Source organism: Colobus angolensis, unplaced genomic scaffold (assembly GCF_000951035.1).
Source record: "Colobus angolensis palliatus isolate OR3802 unplaced genomic scaffold, Cang.pa_1.0 Scaffold421, whole genome shotgun sequence".
Classification (NCBI taxonomy): Eukaryota; Metazoa; Chordata; class Mammalia; order Primates; family Cercopithecidae; genus Colobus; species Colobus angolensis.
In genome coordinates, this window is record NW_012117611.1 from 1977744 (window position 1) to 1992235 (window position 14492).

Sequence of the window (14492 nt, forward strand, 5' to 3'; positions counted from 1 at the left end):
TGGAGTGCAGTGGCCGGATCTCAGCTCACTGCAAGCCCCGCCTCCCGGGTTTACGCCATTCTCCTGCCTCAGCCTCCCGAGTAGCTGGGATTACAGGTGCCCGCCACCTTGCCCGGCTCATTTTTTGTATTTTTTAGTAGAGACAGGGTTTCACTGTCTCTGAGCCAGGATGGTCTCGATCTCCTGACCTCGTGATCCGCCCGTCTTGGCCTCCCAAAGTGCTAGGATTACAGGCTTGAGCTAAATCTTTGATTCATTTTTACTTTTTGCGTATGTTGTATGTTAAGGGCACATATGCTTTTTAGTCACGTATAGTGTTATAGGTTGACAAAGTATCTATGTAACTTTAAATTAATTACTAACCAACAAGTCTATATTTTCCATTACTCTCATACTTAGGACTTTTATCTTGCTATTTCTAATCACTCAACATGGCCTGAATTTATTACCATTTTTGTTCTTGTTGACTAGTCAAATGTACATTTGTACCCTGGGATTTTAGCCCTGATGTGTGTTAATAGGAAAAAGGGCAGTGAATTCAAAGTCAAAATCTTGGATTGAATCCCAGAAATAACTAGTTCCATGACCCTGAGCAAATCATTGAACCTTTCTGAGCTGCAGGAGTAATAGTATCTACCTCAGGATTTGTTGTGATAACCTTTGTGAAAGCAACTGGCACGTAATACACACTTAAATGTTTCCTGAACTTATTGCTCAAGACTGAAGCACTGATTTTTTTTCTGAGTGACTAATTTCAGCTGACTTGGTTTTGCATTGAGGGCAGTCAACCGTACAGTGGATGGAGGATGGAGGGGACAAACGTCTATGCTGGGGGAACAAAAAAAGAACAAATTTCAAGAGATATCACAAAGGAGTACAGAAGTGGGATGAACGTGTGCTACAAAATGTACCCAAGGAACAGTGATTTATTTTCTTGTAGGTTTGGGGCAAAATATGAAACCTCAAGCAAATAGTAACATACCAGATTTGACCTCTAACATAGAGTATGCTTGGCATTAGGTAGAATGTCTAAGTATTTAAGATTACATCGAAGGTCTGTGATTTTCATCTGTTTTTAATTTTATCATATACAGGTAAATTATGACCACTAAGTTACTATGTTTTGGAATCACCTAACTTAGGCATTAAGATGATTTTATGCACATCATTTTCATAGTTAGCAGAATTAGAATTTTAAAATATGCCTAAAATTGTATACATTGATTATCTTGTATGCATGGTCCCAAAATGGAAATTTTAGTGGACTATATGATGAAGAGAATATTCTTGTGAGGGAATTATGGTTGAATAGATTCTCCTCCCTGTTCTCTAATCACTGAGATATAGAACCCTTAGGATTATTCCCTCCTCAACAAAACTGAAATAATACTTCTTTTCCTATCTCCCTCACAGTGATATATTGAGGTTCAAATGAAATGAAGCATATAAACTTGTAATGAATAATTTTTCCAGGCATCTTGCTAGGAAATAAACAGTAAAAATTAATAGCACCACCGATATATATGGGTCTATCTTTCACTCTCCTATGGTTCTTAAAGCAGAAATGTCTTCCCTACTAGTGTAGCAAGTCTCTGATTGATTCCCTGGCCCACTGAGAAAATCTATGCTGTGCCTATAAAGGCCTGCAGAGCCCTACTGCAATGTCAGGCCCTACAGTTGTGCCCTGGATAGTGTGGCTACACACCGACATGCTGGCCTGCTCTACCTGGATAGTGTGGCTACACACCGACATGCTGGCCTGCTCTACAGGGTGTGGGGCTTCTGGTGGAAATCCCCTGGAAGCTGGCACAGTCTCACGCCTCTGGCAGAAACAGGGTGCCTCAGAGCTCCTGAGATGTAACACTTGCGATACTATCCTCCTTGTGTTCCTGGGGGCTTCCTGCCCTGTTCGTTGACGATAGCCATACCTACCTCTCCAGACAAGGACCCTCCAAGCAGTGCTAATGCTGAAGATGGACTTTTTCAGCCCTCCTCTGACGGGCACTTAAATCTTCCAAAGAATTTCCCCTGCCTCAAAGAAGTTGAAAGAAACTTTTGGCTCAACTGGTAAACATCAGGGCAGGGGTAGAGATGTTTCTCAAAAATTCATTTTTTTCCTTGTCTGTCTCCAGCCTATGTTCAACTTCCTAATAGTCTTTCTCTGCCTTCTTAGAGAAAACATTCCTTATTATAGTTATTACTTCTCTAATAAAGAACTTCTCTTTAGAACTTTTGTGACTGAGTCCCATTGATAGAAATAGCTAATCTCTTATTTGGAGAGAAGAAATGGGAGTTTTTTGTTTGTCTGTTTTCATTTCCATAAATTTACAAAGTACATTAAACAGCATTGACAATAAGCCACAATTATTAGTCACAAAGAAGAGATAAACCGGATATGTTTTTCTGTCCTTCATATATATATATAGTTGTTTTCCACTGCTTTAGTTTGTTTACAAGTTCAAAGGCTTTTATAAAGCTATTTGTTTTAGATTTATTTGTTCAAACTCATAAGGTTAAAATAACATTTGTTTTATTTTGTAATAAGTCAGCAGACAACTTTTTATGAGTCTTACAAGATGTGAATAGCTATATTATGTATAACACTCAGAATATTCAGTATTCTAAAACATTCAGATAGAGCTAATTTTGTAGAAACTAAGCATAGTTTAACAATCAACTAACATGTAATTATGATATTTTCATGAAATATGGTCTCTGATTTTATTTCTGGGTCTACAACCTAGTTATTTATTTTTGAGAAATCATTTAATGTATCTACTTTATCATTTCTTTTCTAAAATAAAAAGAATATAGCTTCACCTATCTGTATCGTTGGAGTGTTCTACAAATTCTTTTACTAAACTTTGTAAAAATGGTGAGGGTCTTAAATAAAAAGCCCATCAAGATAAACATAAAAACTATTGGTGAATCACATAACTTTTTAATTGTGTAACAGAGCCTGCCTCATAAGAAGTGAATTCAGCTTCTGTATTAGTTTATTTTCATACTGATATGAAGAAATATCTGAGACTGGGTAATTTATAAAGAAAAAGAGGTTTAATGGACTCACAGTTCCACATGGCTTGGGATGCCTCAATCTTGGCAGAGGTGAAAGAGGAGCAAAGGCATGTCTTACATGGCAGCAGGCAAGAGGGCATGTGCAGGGGAACTGCCCTTTATAAAACCATCAGATCTCTTGAGACATATTCATTATCAGGAGAACAGTACAGGAAAAAAACCCACTTCCATGATTCAGTTACCTCCCACTGGGTCCCTCCCACGGCATGTGGGGATTATGGGAGCTACAATTCAAGATGAGATTTGGATAGGGAAAAAGCCAGACCATATCAGCTTCTAATAGTCTGGAATCTGTGAAGTCTCAAGTTGATTCTGTGGCTTACTATGTGCCCAACACCATATTAAGAAATTTTCATACAATATTGAATTCAATCCTGCTGATGTGGATTCTTCTCTTATCTCTTTTTATAAAAGAGAAGACAGAGATTTAGAAAGAAAATAAAATTTGCCCAAGATCGCACAGCTTGTAAGTAGTAGAGAAGGAATTCAAAGTGCCATGTGACTTTGGAGTACTTATTTCCAATGATTAGGGACAGAACAGCAGACTGTCCTTCTAAAGGTAATTACCTTGAAATTTTAAATCCAGAGTAAAACATCATTTCCTAGAACCCTAGAATGGTGAAGCTGGAAGACAAATTAAAATAATATCTAGCCTGGTGGTTTATAAATTGGTTCCTAGCCATGAAACTCTTCCCTTAAATAAAAATCTTACCTGTAAGCTTAAAGCTTAAACATGCAAATTTGGAGAACTCTATGAGGAGAGAAGGGGCAATGGGAAGTTTTGTATAACTTTCAACTTGAGGTACTTTCTAGATGAGTGTCAAAGAATCCTTCTAGATTCAAGTCCTAAAGGAATAATTTGCAAAACCACTGTGAAGGCCAAGATCTTTATTCCATTAATGAAAAAACAGGTGTTCAGGAATGTAGTTAAAATGAAAGGATCATTTACTCTTTGTCAAAGTAACAGACTCCCTTCTTTGTGTCTCCTCTCTCTCATCTTTGATCCATATAGTAAGAGGATACTGACCATATTTTGTTCTTTTCATTAATTGCTGAAACTCATTATTAACAGTTCCTGATACTTCATAAAAACAAAAAAAGCTAATATTTTGGAAGGAAAGGTAATTTTTCATAGCTACATGTTGATTTGTAACTAATCATCAGACTTGTTCTAACATATATTGCCTTGGGGAGAACTTGTGAACTATTAAAAATGAAACACCATGTCCTTTCACAGAGAAATAAGCAAGAACTAGAAAAGTATGCCAGTTGAAACTACAGGAGAGCTTGAAAATTCTGGCTGTGATCTCATGAATTGGAATTCAGTCAGAAGCACCAGTAAATGTTCTTTCTGGAAAATGCCATTACTCCTGTTTTTAATGATCATCTTGGTTTTAGATTTCATGCAACATGCAAAACATCTATCTGCTTTAAATAAATAGTCACTCACAAGTCATTAGCAGTTATTTGCCCTAAATGCTATTTTTTGCTTTTTGTTGATAGCAGATTATTTATGTTCTTTAAGCATTTTATTAGAACCTATTGCATGAGATTGAATGTATAAATAGATACATCAGTAAATGATTTAATTACTGATTACATATTATGTACCTACTAGTGAAATAGGACAAAATATTTTGCAAATTATTTCAATTGCGTAATAGCTTATATGTGGAATATTTTTGGTTTAGGGTATACCTTGGAAATCAGATCTCATGGAGACAAAGGAGTCACAAAATAAGTAACAGTGAATTTGCTATTATAAACCATCAAGATCTTCTGTCAAATGACATGTGTAAATTTATATTAATCATAGGTCTTTTGTAACTAGTCCATTCGAAAATTATTCAACTGAAGTTAGCTAAGAGCATTGGAAAAGTGATTTATTGCTAAAATTAATAGCTAACTTTTAAAAAGTTGGTTGTGTTGAGTCCTGAAAAGAACAGATTCTAAGCAAATACCTACTTATTGCTAATATCTACTTACAAACATAACAAAGATAAATTTTTTCAAAAATGTTTTTTCAGTTCCAGATAATATTGTTTCTTATTTTTACTTGGATTTATACTACAGTTTTTAAATTTTGTAAATTTAGAAAATATTATTTCTTGAGCCTATGTGAAGCTGTATTTTTCTCTCAAGTCTTCTTTGGCAAATTTCCTCTTGATCAGTGTGGCCTACACAAAGACAGAGCCCTTGTATCCCAGCACCTTAGGATCCAGCAGGTTACACCAGCTGTCTGCTGAATGAGTACGTTCATGCTTTGGTACTTATCCTCCACTCAAATAACCAGCCAAACCAACCAGCCATGTTCTTGGGTCACAGGATAAAAGGAAATGGACAGTATCTTCCTATATCGAGCTCATGTTGTCACTAATATTAGTGTCAATACCTAGCCTCATGCATTACTTAGAATATTCGTTAATTAAACAGTTACTATATTTGTCCAGTCTTGAGTATGAGCCGAGACAACTTGTGTAGCTTCCAGTTGGCCCTTATTTTATAGGTCCTGGTGAATGAAAGACACTGAATATAGGCAACATAGGGCCTACCAGCCTTTAAATCCACCAGAGAATGCAGAACACTGACATAGTCTATGTTATTCTAAACAAGAATGAAATGTGAACATGGAAAACTGCTTCTTGATTTATCATAATCTTAGAACCCTGGAGAGACTGAATAAATATTCAGAATCTTACAGTCTAACTCTGAAGAAAATAATCCCATTACATGCCAATTAAATCATGTGTATCATCTTTATTTTGTCACTCCAATTTTTATGTTTCTTGATGAGTTACTGTGCTTGTCAGCAGGAGCTGAAATCATTCTGGGCAGCTTCTAAACAACAGCTGTACAGATACAGATGAGCCAGCTAGGAAAAGTGCTTAAACATACTTCTTACTTCTATTATCCTTTTGAGACCTCAGAAAATATGTTTGGGGAAAATTATCCCTTAGATTGCCACAGGAGTAGATGAAGTCTACATAACATCACCCCATCAGTGCATATTATGCTAACTGCCCGATTAGTGCATATTATGCTAATTGTTCAAGCAAAGTAACTTCCGTTTAGAAATATAACAGTTAATAAAGATACACTTACAGCTAAATATGAATAGATTTAAGATAGAAAATTAAGGCCAGACCACAATGAGCATTGTTTAGTTTTCAATTAACTTAAGCCCAGAAAACAAAAGGTTAAACTGGTGGTTAGATTTAAAACAAAATTTAAAAATCTCTTTTGTTCCCTATAAATTTTATCATCCATGTCAAAGTTAACAGTGTTGGTTTAATAACATCAATAAAAACCTGATAGAACATGTTTAGGTTATGTAAAGATCGGTGTTATTCGTTTTTCTCCTAACTCTGTATAATTCTGGTGAGAATTTGAGTTAGTAGATCCTCTTAACAGAAATCAAAAAGAATCATTTTATCCTGAGATAAAAGGCATATTGCGCAATTTCTTTTTTTTTGTCAAAACCAAAAATTACCAGAGTGGGAAAATCAATACATGATGAGAAATCTTGCATTTTCAAAACATGAAGGCATGAAAGATAAAATGAGAGAGGGGGTGATGAAAAGAAAATCTTCATTCTTCAAGGCAGTTCTCAACACATTTTTATAAACATAGGAAGAATGACTAAGAAAATAGGACAATGAGTAATTCATGCTGAGAATACTAAGACATATTGAAATAAACGTGGGCTGAACAAAGTCTTTTTAAAGGTTTTAACAAAAGAAAGGAATAAAGAAGAGCTCGTATCATATAGATTGCAGCTGAGGGTGACTCTAGTGAAAATTAAGACCACTAGTGTTCTGCACAATTTTAGAAGCCACAGAGAATTATCATGTTGCTGCAAAACTATTCCTTTCCTCCTGGAGTCTCCAAGGCATTGAAGTGAGCATTTGGCAGCAGCTGTGGTCTTGTGGGTGAAGTTCTTTTTATTCACATGATTGTCATATGGGCCTCAAGACGAAGAGCTCCAGGGAGAGTGTGAAACCAGCATGCTACTATTGCAGCATTTAATTCTCAGCAAAAGAGCCTTAGTACCTCCTAACAATGCTATCTGTGAAAGCTGTTTCTTGATTATATGAACTTATGTATATAACACTGTCGATCTTTCTAAATGAAGGATATTGAAAATGACAAATGGCAGGAATCATTTCTCGATATGAAGCATTAGTGAGGCCAGAGAATAGCATGATGTGAGGCAGTGATTTTCAGTAGGGGACAAGTGGGGTCAGAGGGTGTGTGTAGGTTGAAAATGCATCATTGGCATTGCACTTTTATAATTGGAAATAACAAATATAATTTGATTTGTGTTACAAACTATAGGGATTGAAATTCTTGGCTAGTGAGAATACAGATTGTAGTGATCTATATTGAGGGGACATATTAAATCAGCTAAAAGCGTGAGCCTGAAATTTTCATCTTTGTCAAAGTAGAGAAAGGTTTTAAATGTTTGAGAAACTGGTGTATTTAAAAGAAAATATGTATTATAGCCAGAGAATTCTGTATTTGAATATCAGCCTGGCTTGTTGTACAGCTGGGACACCTGATTTGTACTTCGTAAGTCTTATTTTATTGATCTACAAATTGGGAATAATCAAATTTGCACAGAGTTAGAAAATCATATCCATACATTAAGACATATAAATGCAACAGTATTTAAAGTGTCAGGCATATGAATTTGTGAAAAAGTGATTTATTTTCTCCCCATATCTACCTGTTCCTTTCTCCTTCTAACTCTTGCTCACGTTCTCTCTCTAACTTTCTCATGTCTATTTATTTTCCCACCCAGAATGTAAGCATACTCAAGAATCAATTAAAAACTAAAAGGGAGCCACCTCCATTGTTCCTAGGTCCCTGCCCCATTACCACACTGGCTGTCTCCTGGTAGTAAAACTTTATTATCTCTACTTTCTCATGGTGCAGGCAAGCCTCCACCCTTTGCAACTGGCTTTGATCTTCATCCGTCCCACTGAAGCTGGTCTCACTGAGGTCCCAATTCCCTTGGTTGCCAAATGTAATCAGTAGTTTTCAGGATTTTCTCTCTGGACCTAATCTTGAGGATCACTGATACTATAATTATTTGTAAACATTCTTCCTTGACATTCTCTCCCTCAGCTTCCTCTCTGCCTGTCCTTTTCTTATTCTCCTCTTACAGAGCTCATCTTCTCCTGTCTGCCTTTTACATACTGTCATTTTTATGGTTCCATCTTTGTCATTGTTTCCTTCTGTCTTTATTACATCTCCTGGAGACATTAGTCCACACCAATAGTTTTACCTACTATTTACTACTGCACATGTGGCTGTGAATAACCTGCTTCAGAATCACTTAGGGATACTTAAAAGACGTGCACATTTGGGACTTGACCCCAGACCTTCCTCTGTCCTGCATTCTGATGAATTCCACGTCTATGTCATCATCTCAAATCTCTTTCCTGAGTGCCAGAACTAAATGCCCTATTTCCTATTGGGCAGGTTCTCTTGTGTATTCCATAAGCACCACAAATTCAGGATGCCCAGAATTGGATCCATCATTTCTCTCAGCCCAGCCTGCTCCTTCCTCTCCCATAATCACCATCATGGTGATGCTCACTAATCCCACACTTTCCTAAACCCAAGCATCTCTCTCTCTGTTACTGCCACATCCTGTTAGTCATCAAGTTCCGCTCTCCACCCTCCCTGCCTTCTCATGTTCCTCACTTGGATAACAAAATATCCTCCAAGTTTCCTGCCGTATTCCCATCCCTCTTAGATGGGAAAGATCCCATCTTTCACATTACGGCAAAACTGCTGGAGTGCTACTGGAGGAGTGCTATTCCATGCTTTAAATCAGTCACTGGCTTTCCCACAGGCCTCTGTATTAATTCCAAACTTCTTAATGGTGCAGAGGGTCCCTGGGCCTCTAATAATTGGCAGTTTACTGAAGGTTTTCTGCTCTTGCATGCCTCCAGGCTTTCGGACACATTGTTATGCATGCCTCTGTTTGTCCTTGTCACAGCACTCATCATCTTATATGATGATTGCCAGCGTACTTCCCTATCTGCATTTGTAGTCTGTAAAAATGAGAACTGCATGTTTTATTTTAGAATTTGCCACGACATGCATAATATTTGGTGCATAGTAGGTGTTCAACATCTATTTGTTAATGTAATGGCTGTAGTCCTTTAAGGTGGATGATGGTAGCATTGAGTGGAGAGAATGATACTATTCAGAATATCCTAGCTCAATGAATCATAGTTTTATCAAATAGTACTCTTATTCTCAAAAAAAAAAAAAAAAATTTGTGAGAAATGTTCCAAATGCATCTGTTTTCTTAAGAAAATAAGCAACAATACTTGAAACAACTCTGGAGCTACATATCACTCCAAGTGTCATAATGTATAAATGCATGTGAGTGCTAACATCTGGTTTGCATGAGAATATACTTAAGTGTATGTATTAAGATGCACTGCATAGGCCGGGCGCGGTGGCTCAAGCCTGTAATCCCAGTACTTTGGGAGGCTGAGAGGGGCGGATCACGAGGTCAGGAGTTCGAGACCATCCTGGCTAACACGGGGAAATCCCGTCTCTACTAAAAAATACAAAAAACTAGCCGGGCGAGGTGGTGGGCACCTGTAGTCCCAGCTACTCGGGAGGCTGAGGCAGGAGAATGGTGTAAATCTGGGAGGCGGAGCTTGCAGGGAGCTGAGATCCGGCCACCGCACTCCAGCCTGGGCGACAGAGCGAGACTCCATCTCAAAAAAAAAAAAAAAAAAAAGATGCACTGCGTAAGTAAACTTGTCTAAACTCCAAACCAGAAATATATTATTTGGATGCAAGATGAAACCAAAACACAAGCGTTTTAAACCTAATCATAGGCTGGTCAGAGGAAGAACAATGAAAATATGATGGTCCTTAAAGTCTTACAAAAGGATGTAAATAACTTTTCACTCTTTTTAATGAGTGTGTCAATCCAACAGCAATTTGGCAGACTTTCTTTACTTAATAGTAAGCCAACACATATCCAAATGAGACAAATGTCCATGTTTTTACCTTTGATTTTCAAAAATTAGTAATATCCAATTTATATAATTTTTAAAATGTTTTCATATATTCAGAGTGTGCAGTCTACATAGCACTTATGGAAAGTAAAATACAACATACAATATCTATTATCATGCAGTTTTAAAAAGAGAATAAAAATTTAAAAATAAACTCATCATTCTTGGTTCTTTGAATATCCTCTCTTCAATCCCAAACCAGAAGTGAAGACACCAACAATATTTTTCAAATATTTTAGCTATTAACAAAACTGACATTGCAAATCCATTCTTAACAGTATGAGCTTAGTAGAATGTGAAGTACTTTAGATTAGAATTCAAAAGACCCACCCTTATCTGGGCCATTTACCAAACATACGGTCTTGGGCAAATTCCTTAATTCCTTTGAATCCCAGCTCACTGTTCTGTAAAACAGTGATAATAATTCCTGTTTGCTTACTTAACATTTGCTTAATCAAATGAGAAAAATATGTAGAAGATCTTTGTAAAAGTTTAAACATATAATTTAATACATCAGTATAATGTACTGCAACTTCATAAAACATTACACTCTTTCCAAGTTTGACCACATAAATTACCTCATTTTTATGTTAAAGTCCTCTGTTACCCTACTGTTCACATGATTGAGTTAGAATAATCTGATGTGTGTCTTGCTCATTGAGAACCTGTGCAGTACATCTTCAACTCCTAGATGCACCTGCTTAGCAAGGTCCTCCAACCAGATTTAGAGACTTACTCAATTACTGCTCAGAGACACCAGGATGTCTCTTCTGAGTTCACAAACAACTTCCAGATTCTTCTGGTTTCTTACCTCTTGGTCAATTTTTATTGCTTGTAAAGCCACTTGTGAACAGAGCTTTGCCAGACACCTATCATCAATGTCCCCAGTGGAAATGGTGATGTGTTTGCCAGGAGATGCTCTTTCTTGATGCTGTTAACACGGCAAACGCTTTAAGGGCAAACGCTTTAAGGGCAAAATGTGTATTGAATTTCCCAGATCCTCTCTGCCGAAACCCCATAGTGGACCTTGAAACTGTGGGAAGAATATTTCTGTCTCCTACTTTGTGCTGGAAGTCTGGGCAGGCACTAAAGCATCCTACATGTGCCCCAGTGTCCCAGAAAGTCCCTCATTAAAATAGATATCCAAGATACGTAATCTTTTTCTCTAATAGAGTCAGTTCTTGAAGTTGAGCATGGGGACCACTAGCTGAGACAGACACAACTTGTGCTTTTTATCCTCATGATCCTAACTCCTCCTCACAAGGAGCCCAGAAGTAACTCTTCTTTATTCAACCAATACATGTAAAATAAACTGGTGTGACTTCCTTGAATGGATGATCAGACATTGCTTTCTTTTCTTTTCTGCTATAGAATTTAACTTTTAATTATATGCATATTGCTTTTAATTTATTTACTAATATTTGTCTCCTAGCTTTCTAGAAGTAAGTTCTGAGAGAGAAATTCTGTGTCAGTGTTGTCATTATCATAGTTTCAGTACTTGGCACATAGTAGGTGGTAAAAAAAATAATTCTTGAAGAATGAATGGATAAATAAATGCTTGAAAAATATACTCAAAGTAATAATAGTTTCAGACTTATTAATGAAAATGATTGGAGAGACCACATGCATATAAAGGCATTTTAATTTTGGCCTTAAAAATCTTGATATCATTCCATTTCTTCTGAAGGTGTATTAATCGTTTTATAATTTAAAGGGTAAAATTTTAAGAATTAATCAAGGAGTATTAATCAGGATATTTTACTAAGCCATTCTATGATGATTTTTTAAGAGTTTAAAGTGTTCATGGAAAATTCAGGGTCTAGCTAAGAAAACATACCTTCCAGACCCCTAAACCCTCACCTTTACACACAATTTTGTTTTTATATGCTTGTAACTGGGACAGTCTCAGAAGACATTTAGTTCTAAGACAAGTTAATCTAACTGAATAAATATTACAATTTTCCCCAAGGTTTCTTTTGAAATAACAGCTTTATTGAGGCATAATTAACATATAATACATTGCATGCATAAAGTATACATTTTGATAAGCTTTGATATACATTCATCAAATTACTACTCCAATCAAGATCACAAAAATAGACATTACCCCCAAAAGTTTCCATATGCTCCTTGAAAATTTCTCCCTTTGTTTTTTCCCTGGCCTCCTGGTCCCAGGTAACCACTTATCTGCTTTTGATCACTATCAATTCATTTCCATTTTCTAGAATTTTACGTGAATGACATTCTTTTTGTCAAGTGGCTGTGGTGTCTTCTGCTGCTGCTGCTTTTTTCTTTGAGAAGCAGGATCTCACTATGTTGCCCAGGCTGAAGTGCAATGGCTATTCACAGATGCAATCCTACTACTAATCAGCACAGGAGTTTTGACCTGCCTTGTTTCTGACCTGGTCCAGTTCACCTCTCCTGAGACAACCTGCTGGTCTCCCACTCCCAGGAGGTCACCCTATTGGCATAGTGCATCCCAGAACTCCTGGATTCAAGCAATCCCCCTGCCTCAGCCTTAAAGTAGCTGGGACTACAGGAATTGACTTTACTCAGCTTCTGGTTTCGTTTATTCAGTATAATTATTTTGAGATTCATTCATGATGCTGTGTGTATCAATTATTCATTCATTTTTATTCTCTGGAGTAGTATTCCAGAGTCCAGCAATGCCATTTCTAGATAGCTACCCAAAAGTAATGAACACAATATGTTTATACACAGATTTATACATTAACATTCGTAAGAGCTTTATTCTTACTAGCCAAACAGACTAAAAGCAAACCCAAATTTTCATCAACCAATAAAAATATAAACAAATCATGATATACCTGGCCATAATTTACTTTTTAAAACTCCTAGAACTAATAAGTAAGTTTAGCAAGATAACAGGATATCTAATATTTATAATAGCAATAGATATTCTGAAAAATTTTAGAGTAAATCTGATAAATGATGTGCAAGATCTATGTACTAAAAATTTTAAAGCATTACAGAAAGAAATTAAAGAAGTCATAAATAAATAGAGAGATATACTATGTTTATGGTCAAGACTCAAGATGTCAGTTCACACTAAATTGTTCTATAGGTTCAATTTCAATATAACCCCAGTCATAATCCCATCAGGTTTTCTTTTTTTGGCAAAACATAAAAAGTTTATTCTAAAATCCATATGAAAATGCCAAGAAGCTGTAATAGCCAAAATAAATTTGTAAAAGAAGAACGAAGTTAGAAGACTGACACTACCTGATTTCAAGGTTGATCAAAAGCTACTGTAATCAAGAGAGTATGGCATCATTGGTATTTGGTAGATAATAGAAAAATGTAATAAAGTGGAGTCCACAAATTAACCCACATATATATGGACAATCTATTTTTTACACAAAGGTACAAAGGCAATTCAGTAGAGAAATGATAGATAGCTTTTTCAACAAATAGTGCTCTCAATAATTGGATGTCTAGATATAGAAATAAACTCCTAGCAGTATCTCACATCATATGTAAAATATTAACTCAAAATGAATGATAGACCTAAATGTAAAGCCTAAAACTATAAAACATCCAGAAGAAATTATAAGAGAAAAGCCTTGTGATCTTGAGTTAGGCAAATATTGTTTAGATATAACATAAAACATATAATCTACAAAATTAAAAAAAGACGATGGACTTCATTAACTATTTAAAAACCAGAAAGATCTGCTCTTTGAAAAACATTGTACAGAGAATGAAAAGATGCCATGGACAGGGAAAAATATTTGCAAACCATATATTTGAAAAAGGACTTATATCAAGAATATATAAAGAACTCTCAAAATTCTATTAAAGGAAAAATGAAAATAAAAAATAATTCAACTAAAAATGGGAAAAAAATTTAAAAGACACTTCCATCAAAGAGGATACATGAATAGCAAGTAAGCACATGAAAAGATAACTCATAGCAGCAGAAGCATTCGTCACTAGGGAAATGCAAATTAAAACCACAATGAGATACCACTATACATTTTTAGAATGACTAAATTTTTATTTCACTCTGATCATATTAAGCATTGGTGATAATGTGGAGGTACTAGAGCTTATATAATGCTGTTGGGAATACAAAATAGTACAGTCACTTTGGGGAAAAGTTTGGAAGCTTCTTAAAAAGTTAAACTTATACCTAATATGCAATCCAACCCTTCCACTCCTAGGTATTTTTCCAAGAGAAATGAAACCATACAAGATATGTAGACTTACACGTGAATGTCCATCACCTGGGGAATGAATAAACAATTGTGGTTCATCCACTCAAAAAAAAGTACTCGGCAATAAAAAGGAACCAACTTCGGATAGAGGCCATAACGTGAGCTATTCCTAAAAGCATTATGCTCA

General features: G+C 36.0%; 1 protein-coding gene across 2 annotated transcripts in view; it reads left to right on the plus strand.

Moving 5' to 3' along the window:
- PDE1A (phosphodiesterase 1A, calmodulin-dependent) overlaps positions 1–14492 on the plus strand; it is a 386517-nt gene that overhangs the window by 193998 nt on the left and 178027 nt on the right. The window lies entirely within an intron of this gene.